The sequence below is a fragment of the Cebus imitator genome, unplaced genomic scaffold (genome assembly GCF_001604975.1).
Source record: "Cebus imitator isolate Cc_AM_T3 unplaced genomic scaffold, Cebus_imitator-1.0 Scaffold193, whole genome shotgun sequence".
NCBI lineage: Eukaryota > Metazoa > Chordata > Mammalia > Primates > Cebidae > Cebus > Cebus imitator.
Window position 1 is genome coordinate 2,366,433 of NW_016107508.1, and position 10,916 is coordinate 2,377,348.

Sequence of the window (10,916 nt, forward strand, 5' to 3'; positions counted from 1 at the left end):
AGGGGAGGGGAGGGGAGGGGAGGGGAGGCCGTGTTGGTCCACTTTGCCAATCCCCACTTGCATGGGCCCCCAACACCAACAGAATAAGGTCCAGACCCCTAGCCAGAGCACACAGGGTCCCCTGCCACACCGCTTAGCCCAATACCCGTGCTAGGCACCCCACAGACACTGTACACACCAAATACTTGGAGTTTCCCCAAATGCTAAGTTGGCTTGTGCCTCAGGGCTTCCTGCATGCAGTCCCTCCTCTTCCTCAGGACCTGGTAAGCTCCTCAGCCTTCCCTGAAGGGGACGTTCAATGCCCCACCACCCCCATGGGAGGCCACCCGGCACTCCCTGAGCAGGAAGTAGCTCTGTGCCCACTCTGGGTCACTGCCATTCTCTTTCTCTGGGGACTGACTCCCTCTGGGTGGGGCCGTATGAGGTTGTAGGAACAGCCAAGCTTGGGCGGCAGGAGAACTAGAAGCAAGGTCCTGGCCCCATCACCTGGATGGAGGGCCCAGGGAACTACTTAACCTCACTAAGGCCCCGTCTTCCCCCCTGTAAAAAAGGAAGGATCCTACCTACATGTCGAGGGGTCAGGCACATTCAACGAGATAGGATGTCTATGCACTGAGCTCAGAGCAGAAGCCCCCCAACATAACTCTACCACTCCCCATCAAAACAGAGTTTGGGGGGAGACGGTTGGTCTTAACAACTGTCAAGAACCTAATCCCCTGGCAGGAGGGGGCCTATTTTGATCAGAGATTAGCCAGGCACTGTCCTCAAATGTTTACTCCACACAAAGGCCCTATCCCACAGGCACTAGTGTCATTTACATTTCAAAGAGGGTATAAGGTGAGGGCCAGGCTGCCACTGCCAAGCCAGGATTTGAACCTCCTCCCTCCAGGCCCTCAGTCCTATAAAGTACCTTTCAAATGCCCCCTCCTCCAGGAAGTCGTCTTTGACTCTTCCCTGCAGGCAGAAGTGGCAACCCTGCTCTCTCTCTACAGCATTGCCTGGGCATCCTTCCCTCCTCTCAGTATGAGTTACTCTGAGTTCCAGGGACCAGTAGGTTCTGGGATGTGAGCACCAGAACCCTCCTGGGGCAGCAAGGTACCTCACTAAAAGGTCACTATGCAGGTCAGAAAACAGAAAGCTGGGAGAGCCACGCTCAGAAGCCAGGCCCCTGCCAGGGAGGCTGTTTGCCCAGAGAAGCACAGTGAAAGTGGGCCCGGTGGCAGGCAGGCAGGCAGGCAAGGACCCCTGCCCAGCCCACACCCGGGCACACAGAGCTCAGCTTCCCATCTCGCACCTGCCTCTGCCACTGAGCCACGGTGACAAATGCTCTCTGTTCTGCTTCCTGAATCCCAGCACCAGGCGGCGGGTCTGGCTGGCAGGACGCAGTCCTGTGCCCACACCTAGCACTAGTTCCTGAGAGTTCCTGGCCCTTCCTGTCTGGCCTCCAAGATATATATGGAAGTGAATGCTCAGATGTAAACTGGGAGGGGGTCAGATGCTAGGAACTCCCAAAACACAGCCAATCTATCCTGCAGCCCCCTGTTGACCATATATTCCTGGTAGGAAGGACCTATCTCAACCAGCTTGTGTCCCCCACAGTGTCTAATCCTAAGGGCCACCTACAAAATGACAAAAGCAGTGACCGCCTACCACACAGCCGCCATGTGCAGGTGCCATGCTGGGTCCTCACAGACTTCCTATCACCCAGTTCTCACCACATTCACTACAGGAGCTACAAATGAAGTCATTTTGTAAGTTAAGGAAATTAGCCTTCTAGAAAACAAATGACTCAAATGTCCTGAATCTCACAGTAACAAATCCAAGATTCCAACACAGGTATAGCAAATGGGAACATGTTTTCTCTGCTCTGTCACACTGCTGTTCTAATCAATGTTCACTCAGTGAATGATAGCCATACATGAACAGAAAGTGGCTAAGAACAGAGACAGTCCCACTCGCCCCAGCCAAGCAGCTTCGACCCTAATCCCTTGGTGGGCCTTGATGGAACCTTGTGTCTGGAACATGTGCCTGGCGCATGTTCGGGTCACTGAAACCCTGCCAAAGGGATTTGTTTGAGGCTGCTCTAGTTTTGAGGTGCTGATCAGACACACCTAAAAGGGACAGGGCTGGGAACTGGGACAACATAGAGCTCCTAACACGACTTTGAAGCCAAGGGCCAAAACTCAGGCCAGGGCTCCACCTGCATGTCCTGCTGGGCCTGACGGGGCGCTGGGGTTTGTGCGGTGGCTGCAGCGCTCAGAGGGAGGAACTGGTGGGCAAAGAAAGGGAGAAGGGCCTCAGACAAGGATAAGGAGATTCATGTTTCAATCTTGGCCAGGTGTGGTGGCTCACACCTGTAAATCCCAGCACTTTGGGAGGCCGAGGCAGGCAGATCATTTGAGGTCAAAAGTTCGAGACCAATCTGATCAACATGATGAAACTCCGTCTCTACTAAAAATACAAAAATTAGCCAGGTGTGGTGGTATGCACCTATAATCCCAGCTACTCAGGAGGCTGAGGCAGGAGAATCACTTGAACCCAGGAGGTGGAGGTTTCAGTGAGGCGAGACTGCACCACTGCATTCCAGCCTGGGTGACAGAGTAAGACTGTCTCAAATTTTTTAAAAAGTTGCAATATTAACCCTACAAATTGACTTGAAGTCCAAACTCTTTCTCATTCAGCTACCGCCAGCTACCCAGCGAGGCCCACACTTTGGGGAAAACCCTTAGAAACTTCTTGTCATTGGTAAAAAATATTGACCCAGGATTGGCCACAGGTGATTTCACAGCACACACAGAACCCAAAGCTGGGGCTCAGAGAAGCAAAATGACTTGCCCAAGATCACAGAGCTATGGAGGTCGGGTTGAAATCTACCCCAATTTATGTGCACAGACAGAGGGGAGAAGAGAAAGGAGAGTGCTCCCTAGTGGGGCAGGTGGATTTGTGAGGGCAGGAAACACCAGTGGGAAAGCCAAAGACAGCAGAGTAGAGACTGCAAAAGCTCACTGCTCTCTGGGGTCACTGCAGAAAGCACTGAACACACGCACAGCTCAACCCACCAGGCACTCTTTCCTTTGGGGCTATTTCCAACAGGAAATTCCAAGCGTCCCTGTCAAGCAGGAGAAATGCCATCCTGGGTCCAAGGCAGCAGGGCAGCCCCCCCGCCCGGCCCCACCTACATGCAGAACAGAGTGCACCAGGCAGGAATATGCAAGCAGGCCATGGCCAGCCTCAGCCTGGCTGGGAGGAGGCTCGTTCTTATCTGTGGCTTGATTAAAACAAGCTTGGATTACACCACAATCTTTGGGCCCCAAGGCTGGCGGGGCCTGTTCCAGGCGCATGTCATGTCCAGGCTGCCACTCTCCTTGCCCTCATCAGTGGCAGGGCTGGCATCCTGCAGGGGGCCCTTCCCACACCACAGGCCCAACCTTCCTCTCCCGCCGCCCACCTGAAGGCCCAATATGCATCTTTGACAATTCTGGCTTCAACTCTGTTCCTGAGACCTTTACTGCCCCAATCCACTACCTTGTGTTCTGAGTAAATGAAAAATCTTCCCTTCCCCAGAGTCCTCAAATCTAACCATTCTGGAACCTGGCTTGTGGATGGCTAGGTTCTAGTCTTCCTCTTTTCTGTCCCATCACCCTGGGAAGCCAGATCCAGAGGGTACTGAGGAATTCAGGTGGCAGGGGGATGTGAGGAGAGGACCTAGGAGCAAATGGAGGGTCACAAACTGAAGCATCTACAGAGCAAATGCAAACCATGAGGCCGGTGGTGTGGGACAACAGAGAATGGTGGGGCCTAAGGGCAGCCAGCTTAAACACTGGCCACAATGTCAAAGGGAAGAACGTAAAATTCCTGTGTGGGCCAAACAGGTTGCATGCGGGCCCAGGTATATCTGAGTCACCCATGTGTAATCTGGTCCAACACCCTCCACAGAGATGGGGAAGCTGAAATCCAAACACAAGGAAGGGACCATGAATAAGGTTGTGCTGGCGATTACTGAGAAAGTCCAGCATAAAAATTAAACCAAAGCCTAGGCCGAACACTGTTGCCCACCTGCTCGGCTGTGAACCTGGTGAGGATGCTGCTCTCAGCCTGGCAGCAGATGGAAACTCTGGAACTTGAGCACCGTGGATGAGCCACAAGGCCCCCCAGGTAAAGGGCTGAGAGCCAGTCATACAAGTCCCTGGGACTGACCCAGATGCATTCACTGACCAATGCGGTGCAACCATCACCCAACTCTGTGGGGCAGCAGATCCCGGAGGAGGTGGAGCAGTGGCCCAGGGGACAGCAACATGACAGACAGGGAAGAAGGGTGTGGCTTCTGTCTACGGCCTGGCCAGAAGGGCCACTGCAAGCACCAAGGCTAGGAAAGGAGAAAGAGGAAGAAGCAAGAAAAACCCCTGACACCGTGATGGACTGGCATGGGCTGAAGGTCAGGTTGTGATTCTTTAGGTTAGATCTCAGCAGGGTAAGAGTCTTAAATGCCCTTTTCCCACCGACCTGATAGGGCTTAGCACCAAGGATCCTGGCCCAGGGCTCTAGGACCTGTCAGATCAGGAAGAAAGGGGCACTTAAGGGCTCCATCCTATAAGATCTACCTTAAAGAACCAGCTCCCTGACTATGCAGACCAATGCCATGCCGCCTTTGAGCCTGAAATGGAAGTCTGTGCCTTAGCTCCAAGTCACCAGGCACCGGTTCCTTGCCCTTGCAGGCATAGGGCCTCAAAATCAAACCAAACCTCCAAGCTTCACCTCTCACAAATAAGCAGAGGCCAGTTACCCCTCTGGGCAAGCCCTCAGGCCCTTGTCCTTGCCAATAGGCAGCTCGGCTATTACAGTGCCTGAGGGCCGGTCCATTTGGCCTGCCAAGAAACCACAGAGGCCAGGTCAGCGTGGCCTTTTAATTCAACTCCCGTGGTGACCCCTAAGAGCACTGCTGCAGACTGGGAGGCTGGAAGGAGGCCATGCCTCCCCTGCCCCATCACAGAGGCTCTGCAACAAATCACCAAGATGGGGGAAGGTTAGCGCAGAGCAGGTGGAGGGTCTCCTTGAAACATTTGACAGCACTTAAAAACCAATTCGAGGCTGGGCGTGGAGGCGTGCCTGTAGTCCCAGCTACTCGGGAGGCTGAGGTGGGAGGAGGATCACTCGAGCCCAGAAGTTCAAGGCCACAGTATGCCATGACTGCATCTCTGAAATAGCCACTGTACTCCAGCCTGGGCAACACAGCCAGACCCTATCTTAAAAAATCCAATTAGAGACCTTGGCTTACATGCAATCAGAGAACTAATTAACAAGGACCAGTAATTAAAATTAAGCTATACTCTCTAATTCAGACTTTTTTTTAAATTTGTTTACTGTTTCAAAACTAATTTCAGGATCCAGTTTCTAGCCTGGACACAACCCATCCACTCTGGGCCACAACTGCCAGAATATCTTTCCTCAACTACCTAAAAACCTTCAATGGCTCCCTCATTTCCCCTAAACAAGGACTCACGCTGCCTCTGGCTTCCTTTCCACACTCATGGCTCACTGCCTCCCAAAGTGGCTCACTGCCCTCGTGGGACGGGTCCACCCCTGGTCCGTGAGCCGGGCCCGAAGCCCTCACCAGGCACACACAGGGGCCTCTTTGACCCCATCCCCGAAGTTTTCTTCTGGAAACCTCGCAGCGTGGTCTGGGGTAGTCAAGCCACACCCCTCCATCCTAACTCTCAAGAGCATCTTGACCTCATCGCCCAGCTGACCACAAGCTCCGAACAGGACTTTCCTGTGGCCAGAGCTCAAGTCCCGGGCATGCACAAACCCGCTCACAGGAACTTGGCTGAGAAAAATGTCAACCATTAGCACTACTCCCATTTTCTATTCTGAGGAGGAGGAAACTGAGGCTCAGAAAACCAGCGCTAACCCGGGGCCCCATGGTGGGCACAGCAAGGTCTGCACAGGGTCGGCCTGGCTCAAGCTTCCTGTCTCACATGGCCTGATATGCTCCAGATAAAGGCAACTATGAACCATGCCCCTGTCATAAAGGAGATAAGACATACACACAAGATATGGTGGTTAGGCAGGATGCAATTTAGTGCTCAGACTTTCCTAAGTGCTCTGGGCTTTAGGACCTTCAGAAAAAGACTGGGTAGGCAGGGATGGCCCAGTAGCCTAGAGGGAAAAAACAAACAAACAAGCAAACAGAAACATCTCCAAATGAGTGGTCAACTGGAAAGCACAGGACAGAATCAGGGGATCAGTGTTTTTCCATTTCTTGTGGACTGCACACTTCCATAGCCTTCTCCCACAGCAGCTGAAAAACTAGTGAATGAAGCAACAAACAGCTGGGCGCCGTGGCTCATGCCTGTAATCCCAGCACTTTGGGAGGCCGAGGCAGGTGTATCACAAGGTCAGGAGATTGAGACCATCCTGGCCATGGTGAAACCCCGTCTCTACTAAAATACAAAAAAATAGTGTGCACCTGTAGTCTCAGCTACTCAGGAGGCTGAGGCAGGGAAATTGCTTGAACCTGGGAGACAGAGGCTGCAGTGAGCTGAGATCGTGCCACTGCACTCCAGCCTGGTGACAGAGCAAGATTCCACCTCAAAAAAAAAAAAAAGGCAACAAACAATGGTTCATTATCATCAAAGCTCAGTCACTAGCTAACCCAACCAGGCTGTGTCCCCGCATCAGAAGCTCTGTGCGGTGGAACCCCTCAAAGCCGCACATGCAGCCCGGCAACAAGGCTATCTGAGGCCCATGCTCCAGCCCAGAGCAGGCAGCCGGTAGGGAAATCACAAGGGCCTCCCTGCTTTGGGTCTCCTTTCCCTCTCCATCCACCTCTAACCCAACTAAGTGCCCCCTCCCCTAGATCAAAGAATGGAAGTCGGGAAAGAGGGTACTGAACTGGGAGAGAAGAGTCAGACCAATGGACCACTCTGGACTGGAAAGCTGGGGCCTCAGGCCAAGCCGGGCTGCTGGTGAACCATTACCACCACCACTGCTTTTGCCAAGTTTCCATCTGTGGCCTGCCCTCAACTTAGTTCCCTTGGAGAACCTTCCTCCCCAACATTCAAGCCACGTAATTCCAGGGGGTTGACCCACACACTCACTTTGGGGTGGGCAGGTGATACAGGCCTGGCCAGCTAGAGTCTCATGTCATCCAGACCAAAGTGGCTGGCTTGGGGATGGGTGTTACGGGTTGAACTTTGTCCTCCACCAAGATAAGCTGAAATCCTAATCTCCAGGACCTACGAATGTGACTGTACTTGAAAACAGAGTCTTTGCAGATATAATCAAGTTAAGATGAGGCCATTAGGTTGGCCCTAATTCAATATGACTAGTGTCCTTATAGGAAAAGGAAAAAGCCACGTGAAGACGCAGACACCCAGGTAGGGATGGCCAAATGAGGATGGAGGCAGAGACTGCGGTGATCCTGCCACAGCCAAGGTGCCCTGGGACTATCAGGAGCTGGCAGAGGCAAGGAAGCTTCCTCCCCTCAGGGCTTCAGAGGGAGCAAAGCCCTGCTGGCACCCTGAGTCCAACTCCCAGCCTCCAGAACTGAGAATGGATTTCTGTTCTCTTAAGCCATGCAGTTCGCAGTGACTTGTTATGGCAGTCCTAGGAGGCAAGCACGATACATATGTGACCGCAGCCAGGCCAGCCAGAGCCAGCCAGCCCCAGCCAGCCCGACATCTGCTTCCTGCAGGGCTGTGAAGCCCAAGGGATGGAGCTGCGGGCAACCAGTTTCACATGACTTGGCACAAGATCACCCAAAATAACTCACAAGGAGCCTGAAAAGTGAAGAAATATTTCTGAAGACAATACATTTGAGTCCTTCATGGGCTGAAACCTGCCGGGCCTATCTCTGGACCTTCTGAGACATTCATGCCAATAAATTCTATTTCTGGACATTTCCTGAAGATTTTTCATTCATGTTGACAATCTGCTACTTACAAGAGGCTTTAAGTTTTCTCCTAACAGGGTGTGAGTTGTTTTCTGGCATAACATGCCCACGTGAACAGGACGCCTGACGGTCATCCTCTTGGGCACCCACACTTCTTACATCAATGCTTTCTTACACTCAAAGCACTGGCATCCTTCTCTTTGGCACGCACCTTTGGCCTTCAAAGTTTTGTTTCACTTATGGCCAGTCCTTATGCCAAGGATGCATTTAGTTTTTGTATAACAAAAAACAATTCTGACAAGCTCAGAATCATGAGCAAAGATGTGTCTCATTTTAAGTGCTGACTAAAAATGGCTTTAGTCGTAAGGACAGAACATTAGGAGGGAGTGGGGTCTCTGGGGTGTTTCAACAGCTTGACGTCAGCAAGAATCCAGGCTCCTTTCAAGCTTCTATTCTGCCATGCTCGCCATGGTAAACCTTTGTCCACATGCCTGTCATCTCATGGTCACAAGACAGCTGCCAAAGCCCCTGATAACTCCCACAAAGTATCTGGAAGGCGGGAAGAAGGGGCCAGGAGGAAACAGCTAACCTTTTGTAAAAGAAGAAACACTCTTTCCCAGCTGGGCGCGGTGCCTCATGCCTGTAATACCAGCACTTTGGGAGGCCAAGGTGGGAAGATCACTTAAGCTCAGGAGTTCGAGACCAGCCTGGCCAACATGGTGAAACCCTGTCTCTGCTAAAAATACAAAAATTAGCCGGGTATGGTGGCACACACCTATAATCCCAGCTACTCAGGAGGCTGAGGCATGAGAATTGCTTGAACCCAGGAGGCGGAGGTTACAGTGAGCCGAGACCATACCACTGCACTCCAGCCTGGGCGACAAAGCAAGACTGTCTCAAAAAAAAAGAAAAAGAAAAGAAACTCTGTCTCCCGCCACATCTCACTGGTTAGAAGTGCACACAACATGGGCACCCCCACTGCAAGGGAGGCTGGGAATGAATCATCTCATAACAGGCTCAGGCCAATCATCACTGCCACCCAGAGGAAAAGGTACCGTGTAGACACTGGGAAGTGAAGATCTGCTGGGAAGGCAACTTTGCAGATATTAACGATATTAAAGAATAACAGATTCCATGTGCCCCTTAAAAGCCCTACAAAACCCCTTCTGTGGCTTCTAGGTTGACCCTGTGGGAAAGTCATCAATACACAAGAATCACATGCCAAAGGCCTCCTGCAGGCAGGGAACTAAGGTGAGTGCCCATGAGGAGCCTAGTCAGCAGGTAGGCAGGTAAATAACAGCTCGGAGAAGGGGAGGGGACAGAGGGGAAGCCAGGAAGGCTTCTGTCAGCAAGTGACATTTGGCTGGAGTAGGTTGGGACCAGCACATGCAGAGACAGGGAGAGACTGTGCAGGAGTCGCTGGTGTCTGAGTTGGGAGTGGCAAGGGGTGAGGTTGCCCGGCTGCCAGGACCAAACTGGGAAGGGCTTTGTAAACCATTCTCCAGGGCTTAGACTTTAACCTAAAGACTATGAAAGGCCAGGAAAGGTTAGAGCAGGGGAGTGACTGAGATATACTTAATGAAAGATCATTCTGCCAGGTGGGGGCTGGGCTGAGGGAGCGAGAGCCCAGAGGTGGGGATGCCAGCCAGAAGCTTGGCAGTAAGAGGTAAGGGGACTGGGAGACTGCCTGGGGTCACAGAACAGAAGGACAGAGAGGGGAGTGGGTAAGGAAATATCCAGAGGGAAAATCAACAGAACCTGGAAACAGAAAAATTGTGGCATAGAGAGACAGAGGCACCAGGCTGGCTGCCTGGGTGGGAGATGGGCGGAGACCTTCATGACTGCCTAATAAAACACAGCACAAGCAGGTCTGGAGGGGACAGAGGAAGTCAAGTTACAAACACAGTCCCTCCAGGCAGAGGGGCATTTGGCAAAGGTTCTAGGCCTGCTGTGGGGGTGGGCACCGACAATCCCTGCTGCTGGAAAGTGTAACCCCTGCTCGGCTTCCCTTTCGAGGAATGGCCTTCCTGGGACAAAATAAAGGCTGGGGGCAGCATGCCGGAGAAAATACTCTCACTGCCTTAAATAGAAGCAAACCATCCGGCCAGTGGGAGAAAGTTTACACAAGAAGGACCGGGTTGCACTGGGTGCATTTTAAAGAGAGCCCGGCGGACACACGGGTTCTCCCACTGGGGCTGCCTACCTGGAAAATAACAGCTGAGACTCAAGCAGGCAGGATCAGCTGCCTCATCTCCAATCCCCATGTGTGGGGAGAGAGGAGGTACTTCCACTACTCTACTTCCCTGCAAGCACCCACTATGTCGCATCTAGGGAGGCCCTGCTGCCACACAGCAAAAAATAAGTGACTCGCTCTTGAGTACCACATGTTCCAAATGGTTCTCCAGGAGGCGCCAAGTGGCAGTTACTGTCCTATCCAAGCCAAGAGAGAGGAGCAAGGGCTGATGGCAGGTGCCTGGGGTCACAAGTGGCCAAATACTGCAGCTGGCTTTTGAAGGCATCGATGCACACTTCGAGGGCCGACCCTGGCTCCTGCACCCCAACTCATGTCATGTTTCTCAGGGGAGCTGAGTATCCCAGAACTCTGCCCCAGACACCCACCATGGCTTTCAAACTCTCTCTGACCTCAAATATCTTTCCTGAAATGAAACCTAACAAGCAGACTCCAGATCAAAGTTAGACCCCAGATCAAACATAGATCAAGATAGAGTGGCTGGGCATGGTGGCTCACGTCTGCAGTCCCCGAACTTTGGGAACCTGAGGCGGGCGGATCGCTTAACTAAGGAGTTCAAGACCAGCCTAGGCAACACAGCAAACTCCCGTCTCTACTAAAAATACAAACATTAGCTGAGCCTGGTGGTGCATGCCTGTAATCCTGGCTATTGAGGTGGCTGAGGCAGGAGAATCACTTGAGCCTGGGAGGTGGGGATCGAAGTCTCCAGCCTGGGTGACAGAGTGAAACTCTGTGAAAGAAAGAAAGACAAGAAAGATGCATGGAGGGGAGGGG

The 10,916-nt window shown here is 52.5% G+C and overlaps 1 protein-coding gene across 2 annotated transcripts in view; it reads right to left on the reverse strand.

Moving 5' to 3' along the window:
* Positions 1-10,916, reverse strand: part of ITPK1 (inositol-tetrakisphosphate 1-kinase) — a 179,998-nt gene that overhangs the window by 102,913 nt on the left and 66,169 nt on the right. The gene's annotated exons all lie outside the window — the stretch shown is intronic.